Raw genomic sequence first — 8,606 nt, 5'->3', positions numbered from 1 at the left:
CCTTTGCGGAGCACAGGCTCCGGACGCGCAGGCTCAGCGGCCATGGCTCACGGGCCCAGCCGCTCCGTGGCATGTGGGATCTTCCTGGACCGGGGCACAAACCTGTGTCCCCTGCATCGGCAGGCAGACTCTCAACCACTGCACCACCAGGGAAGCCCACCCAAGCTATCTCTTGATGGGGGAAATTTATTATTTACAACTGTCCCCAAAAATGAACCAAAACTTAGCAAACATGTTTCACAAATTGAAGAATTGAAGAAAGACCATCTAAATGTCCACAGCATATAGCTGAGAACACTTGCCCACGGTATGACACAGGAACACAGGAAATGCCTGCCCCCTGGTTATCTTTGGATCAGTTTAGACCTACTTCCTTCCGATTATGCAGGAAACTGTCTATACTTATATTCTGCTTGCAGATTCAAGATAAGATATAAATTTTATAAGATATAAAATATCAATTTAAGATATAAATTTGGCAAGAAGAACAATGCAGAGTTTTCTTGGGAAAAGATTGTGTTAAAAGCATTCACACCACTGAAACAGTCTAATTACTGTGATTCACCAACAGGTGACCCAAATAATGGCCCTCGCATTTCAGGCTTCTGATACACTGAAGAGCCCAAATTCAACTGAACTGAGCCATTACACCATTTTACTTAATATCTTTTATTGATTTATTAATTCATTCATTCAGTAAATATTTATTAATGGCAGAGTATGACATGCTAGACCCTTTACATACATTATATCTAATCCTGAAGAAAGTGTGTTATTATGCCCATTTTACAAATAAGGAAAGACCCTCAGAGAGATTAACTTTCCCAAAGCCACATAATTAAGCAAGCGATAGACCCATTGTTTGGAATGAAGATTGGCTTTCAAACTCTGAGATTTTTCCCATGACATCACTCTACTTCGTTATCAATATACTTCGTGCTCATAGAAAACATTTTCCCAAATCATGTTCCCTGAAACATGAATGCTATGAAATGTTAGCAGCCATTATTTAAAAAAAAGGGGTTCCATGGTCAAACACGTTTGTGATCATTGCTAGATACTCTTGTGCTCAGTTGTCTACTCTCCCCTTCCTTGTAAGAGAATCTTGCATCCCTGCCAATCACCGTGTGAGGCACAGTGCCTTCTGTCGGAGAGATAGATATCCCTTGCCCTACAGCCTTTGGGCTCAGCGTGTGGCATGTTTTGGCCAATGGAATATGAACTTCCAAGCAGAAGTTCTAAGATGCCTTGGAAGTTTCCACCAGCCTTCTTGCTGTCATATCTCCTACAAGAATAGCATGTTCTACGTCAGGGCTGTTCTTTCAGCCTGAGTCCTGGAATGAGTAGGCATGTGGATCAGAGCCATGATGACCTGCAACTAGTGACATGTATCATAAAAAATAGATCTTTGTTGTATTGCAAACTGCTGAAATTCAAGGGTTGTTTGTTACCGCAGCAACATCAACTAATGTAAAAATACTGTACGGGATATCCCCTTCGCAGATATTCAAAAAGAATTTGAGCATATTTTAGGTTCTTAGAAGTCCTACAGTAAAGAAAACATTGAGAAAACCTAGTGGATTAAACACACATATACTTACACCTGCTCTGTCATTAACTGCTGATAAAATGTCAGTTAGAGGGATTTTTAAAAAAGAAGCCACAAGGACAAAGAAAACAGGAAATAGGAAAGAAGTAAAGAGCAAACAAGAGATGGCATCAAACTACTGGAAGCTGTAAAGTAGAATGTGTATTAGTTGGGAACGCACACACAGTTTAGCACAACAACACGAAGTTTCAAAGTTCAGGGAACAAAAAGTTCCTAAAAGCTTCTAGAGATGTGAAAAATAATAAAAATCGGGTCTCATGTAAAGGGTATTGGGTATGAGGAAAACTAAGATGAGATATGCCTATTTTTGTTTAAGCCTGTAGAAGCACCTGATTTTTAAACATTGTGTTTTTGTTACTTGATAACAAGTGGAACTTCAATTTAAAAATAAAAAATTCCAACTAAGTGCGCTCACTTGTTTGACCACAGATCCACTTTCATGTTCTTGAAGAACAAATGGTCTATGGATCTGGCTTTGAGAATAATCGCTCTGAGAGGTGGAAAAAACAAAAAAAAAGGAAAATTTTGCAGAGGAGTAAACATAACTATGTTCTCGAGTCTTTTGCGTACGCGCCAATAGTGCCAAATGGAAAAGGAAGTCATAATGAGTTCAAGTGCGCTGTCTGTGAAGCGCTTACACAGCCCCTACCCTTTGCACTGCTTGCAGTCAGGTCAGCAACTTTCTGTGGATTTCACAGGCAGGGGGCAGGGAAGCGGGGGAGTGAGCAGGTCTTTGTGAAATTTGATCTCATCCTAGCATATCAACAACTGGTCTTTGATGATGACATTCCAGATCCTCAAACCATCATCATTTATCAAGGAGATTGCCAAGATACATTCCTTCACTTTGGAATTTCTCTTGCCTTTGGAGTTCTCCATTGATTTGTGAAGACTCTTGTTTCTAAAATTTCTGAGGAAATACCCCATTTGAGTGGGTGTTATGAAATTACTGGGGGTGAGATAAACTTGATATTCCGAATATATCTAACCAATGCCATTCTCTCTTTGATCTATAACACTTTTATGACAATAGCCTAGTAGACTTTCAGAAAGTTCCATTGCACTGCTGCCTCATTTTGAACTTATTCTCAACTTTGATCTAAAGAGTTTTAAAAACCCTTTTCACACATACTCCTGTTAAGCCTGGTCTCATCAATTTTATATTTGGATTCAAGTTCCTGACCTTACATTTATCCACCCTGAATATAAAGTGTGGCCTAAGGGATCCTTTTTGGACCATATTCTATCATTCAACACATATTTCACCTCTCACAGCTTCATGTCACCACCAATTTTATAAGCATCCTATTGCTTAAAATCATGAGCCAGATGAGGCCAAGGAAATCAATCGGTACGTTTAGCAGCCACTTCTGGTTTTTTTTTGACCACACCATGGGGCATGTGGGATCTTAGTGCCCCAACCAGGGATCGAACCTGCGTCCCCTACATTGGAAGCGTGGAGTCTTAACCACTGGAACACCAGGGAAGTCCCTAGCAACCACTGATAAATCAGTTTTGAATATACTCAGTTATAAACTTACCCAGCCCCAATTTCCCCAGCATGTCCACTGGATGTCATGTCAAATGGCTTGCTGAATTCCAGAATCATCACATGTTTCACTTTCTGTTGTGCCGGTCTAGTAATCCTTTCAGAGAAAGAAAATGTAATAATTTTATACAACATTTTAAATTAACACATGCTGGCTTGGCGATCACCATTTCTTCTTCTGAAGATTGCCTCACAGATCATTATTTCTAAGACATTAATTTTACAATTTTCCTCAAGATTGCTATTAAGAGCAAAATAATCTACTTTCTTCTTTGGGAAAATTAAAACCATATGTGGTCATGTGCTTTGAGCATTTCTTCTCTTCCCCATAGCTCTCCAAAAAACACTGATGATGTTTCATGCATCTTTTAAAAAGTGATCTCAGTACTCCAAGGACCAAGGCGATGCCATCAATCCTATCCCTTTCGCTACAGTCAGGGACAAATTTTGTCCTGCCTTTTCTAGCTGGATGACTCCTGTTGAACGAATAACACTTTCAGGCACACATAAATCATGACTTAGTTTTCCCTCTGAAAAGCTCTCCTGAATAACAAAGGGCAGTCTTAATTTAGAATGATCTCTTTTCTTTTCTGAGGGCCATACCATCAATTCGTGATGTCTTCTAAACACTTAGAGATCTCTTACGAATAAACATAAATCACTGTATTTTCTGGGAGGGAGGAATGTTAATATCCACTTTCCATGTAAATACAATCCTAAGGGCATCGATGGCACGCCTGGAAAGAAAGTGTTGTTTAATTTGTTGTTGGCAGTACGAAGTGGCCTCCTGGCAGGCCTTGGGTTCCTAGTTCAGATGGAATAATTGAGCCTAGTCCTTGCTTTGAAGGGATCGCCTGGCGTCAGGCTGGCTGCATTCTGCATTTTCATTTGAAAGTGAGACTTGCTTAACCCTTTCCACCTTGTCAGTCACTGAGTTCCGTGTTGTCTTACCTCAAATTAGAAGAGTAGGCAGAGAATCACAAGACCTCCATTGGTTCGGCGTTCAGTTTTGACAGGATCCCAGTAGCAGGCTGATAGCTGTTCAAAAGGGGTGGACTTAGCTGTTCTATCAGAGAGGCAACAAGTCCAGAAGACTAAAGGTCATCTCCAAGTGGAGGCTACATTCCTTGGCCAGAGACTCAAATCATCAAAATCACTAGCTGCAAAGATCTGTAGCTCAAGGGAATCATTAGTTGTGAGGTCCCCAGTGCACCAGAATGTGTCCACGTGCGGTTTTCTGCTATCAGGAGAATCTGCTGTGGCACTTGTGAGCATTCATAATATAAGCATGAAAAGCATCATTACCAAGTATACGTTCAGCTCTAAGAACAGTATATGGAATCAGTTCCTTTGTCCTGGAAGGAGATGTTATCTTTAATTTGCTACAGGATAAACAAACCAATCTTTTACTGTCAGGGAGACACTATCTCTAGCTTCCAATATAAATAACCTTGTTATATAAATAAACTTTGTTATATAAATAACCTTGAAAAGATAGCTCAGAACAAAGGCAGACAGTACCTGTGCTCATAAAACATACAGAGGTATGAGAGGCCGGTGAAGAAGCACCTCTCAGTTGCATTCTCTTAGTAAATCAATTTTATATGAATCTGTGTTTCTAGCTGTGTTTCTTTGGAACTCAAGACAGTGAAAATAAAAGCTGTAGAGCTGGAGGTCAAGTTAAAAACCACAATAATAATGACTATGACTGTTACTGTTTTAGTCCATTCTGGCCATTATGACAAAACACGGTAGACTGGGTAGCTTATAAACAACAGAAATTTATCTCTCACTGTTCTGGAGGCTGGAAGTCTGAAGTGAGGGTGCTTGTGTGGTCAGGTTTATGTTTGGTGAAGGCCTGCTCCCCAGGTCATAAATGGTCATCTTCTCACTGGGTCTTCACATAGGGGAAGGGACTAGGGAGATCTGGGGCGTCTCTTTTATAAAGGCACTAATCCCATTCATGAAGCCTCCATCCTCATGACATACACACCTTCCAAAGACCCTAACACTCTCACGTTGGACATTAGAATTTCAACATAAGAATTTGGGCAGGGGGACGCAAACATTCAGCCCATAGCAATTACTGAATGATACCATATAATTTTATAGATTATTATTTATAGTTGAATAACCGTGAGGAGGCATTTTTGATGGCCACATGTGTTTGGCTCTTTTTACTGATGCTGTAGTTGATAAATTCTAACTATTGAGAGAAAATGGGTGTTTGCCAAGGGAGTGATGTCAATAGAAACATTTCAAAATGGGAACATACAGATTAAATGTTTAATTCATCTATTGCAAACTATATCATTAACACAAATTACCTTCAAGGTCTCAGATTTTTGTCTCTAGTTCAATTCATTGGGTCTATTTTCTTAAGGCTCACAGAATCTATCTCTTGCTTTGGGTGGTATTACCCTCCTGTCAAAAGAGTCTACATAACTTGGAAGATGGAGAATTTTGATTTCCATGATGTATAAAAGGAAATGAAGATTTGTTAAGGAAATGAAGGACACATGAGTCTTCATAGACGTAGATGAAGGCCACAGGAATATGTATGTGTCTGCATGTTTAACACAGGTGTATATTATACATGCACATTTAAACGTAAGTTCCATGGTCCATCGGGAATTTTATGCATAGTTTCCAGTTTTATGCAAGCAATTACTGTCCATCTTTAAACATGTGCCATGAGTCACAATGTCCATTAATCAGCACTATGGCTATCACTGCCCCTTCAGCACCCAGTAAATGGAACATGCAACTTGATCAGTATAGAAGAATGTACTTGGTCAATATATTTTTAAAAGCAAAGTACGTATTACAAATCAGTAACTATGCAAATGAGTTTAAAAAAACAACCATTTTCAAGACTTCAATATAAAAAGAGAAGGGAGAATAGAATCACTTGATGACATCCTATAACTCAGTAGACTTCCATCTTTTCACATCCGTCTTATAGATAGAAGATGTTACCTATATTATACAAAAAAGGGAAGTGAGTTTCAGAAATGTTAATTACCTGTTGAAGGTCCCAATACCCAGGAAGTGGCAGAGCAAGGATGTAAACCCAGGTCTGGTCCTCTCTCACTGTTCTTGTCAATCAGCCACACTGCCTTAAGGTAGGACGGATTGCTCCACCTAAACAGCTTGAACCTGACCTCTGTCTCTATGCAGGAGATTTGCAGCTCTAAGCCTGGTCACTTAAACAACTGCCCTGGCCTCACCCTAGATCAGCTGAATCAGAGTTCTGGGGAAGAGGGACGGATTGCTACCGCGGAAATTTCTACAGATCCTAACGTGCATTTATGTCTGAGAACCTTCAGTCTGGCTCAACTCACTCCCTTCTCAGAACCTCTTGGATGTTCTGCGATCACTTCAAACTCAAAATATATGGACCAGTTATCAGATACCCCACCTCTCAAACCTTTCTCCTCTTCTCAGAATGGTGGTGCTATCATTCTTTCAGGCTCCCCCAAGACTCGACATTTTAGGGCCTTCTTTCTTCCCTCCAGGACTTTCAAGGAGGATTCTTTTTTTCTTTTTTTTTTTTTGCGGTACGTGGGCCTCTCACTGTTGTGGCCTCTCCCGTTGCGGAGCACAGGCTCCGGACGCGCAGGCCCAGCGGCCATGGCTCACGGGCCCAGCCGCTCCGCGGCATGTGGGATCTTCCCGGACCGGGGCACGAACCCGTGTCCCCTGCATCGGCAGGCGGACTCCCAACCACTGCGCCACCAGGGAAGCCCTCAAGGACAGTTCTTTAATTACTTGCATAGTTATTACTGAAGGGAAGTTAATTCTCTTCTTAGAAGCTTCAGTTCATTCTCCCAGTGATCTCTGCTTCTGCTGCCCTCTGCTGTAGCTTCTTTGCATGAAGGAGAACCAATCTCTTTTTCTCTTCCAAGATGAGAACAGAAAAGGAGACATGGCATTGGTTCTATATCTCTTATGTTTCCATGACTGACACTAATTTACTTTGGACAGTATTGTCTTCTCTTCTTTTTAATGGCTTTCTAGCAAACAGTCTTTGACATTGCCTTGACATTAACACAATCCCAAATTAAGTAGACTGAAAGAACACTTTGTAGGCCTGAATATAGAGCAACCCCGAATATAAGGTACTTTTCTCAAGGACACTTTTTTGACCCACTTGAATAGATACAGTTTTACAGATGTAGATGAAATTGTTAAATTTCAGTATGTTAATTTAGTTATACACATGCTAATTACATATTAAATAGTGCTTCATATGTATAATAAACTCAGAGACAATTGTATAATATATATCATCGTTTTGTTTAATTTAGAAATACTGCTTTTTCATTCTCATATTTCCTGAAAAAAATTTATTCAAATGCATTATATATACTTTGTATGTCAATCTCTGTCATTACTAGAGCCATTTTACAGTTATCCAGCAATTTTTCTAGAGTATATCATCTTTACGTCCATGTAATTTTTGGTGATACAGAATCCACATATACTGCTATCCCTGAAAATTATATTCCAAGATGTATGTACCTCTTTATATCATATTTATGCATCTATTCAGCAAATATTTGTTGAGCGTGAACTGTGGGCTGGGAACAGATCTAAGCCCTTGCATGTACTGGAGATACAGTAGTAAGTAACCTTATGGCATATAAGTTCTGATACAGTTTATATTCTGGTGGAGGAAGACATACAACTAATACCCGTCAGGTATATTCTATGAAGTGCTATGAAGACAAATAAAGGCGAAGAGAATAGAGACTGATGATGGAGTGTAGGATGCCCCCTGAGGATGTCAGGGAAGGCCTCTTTGAGGATTGTAGTAACCGTTTCTTTTATTTTCTGTATTCTGAAGATTTGACATCTGGAGGTCTTCCTGACCCTGTAGGGACCACCTCTCTCGGTTAGCCAATTCCTAGAGATAGTAAACAGCTCTCCCATATGTGTGTTTCAAATGTAAACCAACCAGTCCAGAGCCCACACCCCAATCGCCTCCTTTACTGGGCTCTCACACCCTGGACCACTATCCACCTGCCCTAATCATTCCAGGACCAGGAACCAGACAACTGACGACAGCCCCTACGTTGCAGAGTTCACTGAAATTATTCACACTAGCCGGTCCTAACTCTGCTTTTCCTGTCTTTTCCGTGGAAATCACAGTATAGGCTCTTGCCCACAGCACCTTCCCCGTATCATGGCTGACCCTGGTGTTTCCCCGGGGGGCCCAGCATGTATGACATGCCCCCTCTTCGTGACAACTGCAAGCAGCAAACTACCCTTTCCACGGCAGTGTTTCCTGATCTGTTGGCCTTACCATACCTCACATTGTCTATGGATGTACTATATTTTAAAACAGAGGGTGTGACATCTGAGCAGAGACCTGGATGAAGTAGGAGTGAGACATGAGTCCGTCTAGAGAAAGAACATTCTACACAGAGAGAACTCATGTGTTCT

The sequence above is a fragment of the Stenella coeruleoalba genome, assembly GCF_951394435.1.
Source record: "Stenella coeruleoalba genome assembly, chromosome: 18".
NCBI classification, from domain to species: domain Eukaryota; kingdom Metazoa; phylum Chordata; class Mammalia; order Artiodactyla; family Delphinidae; genus Stenella; species Stenella coeruleoalba.
Note: the sequence above shows the minus strand (reverse complement) of the source record.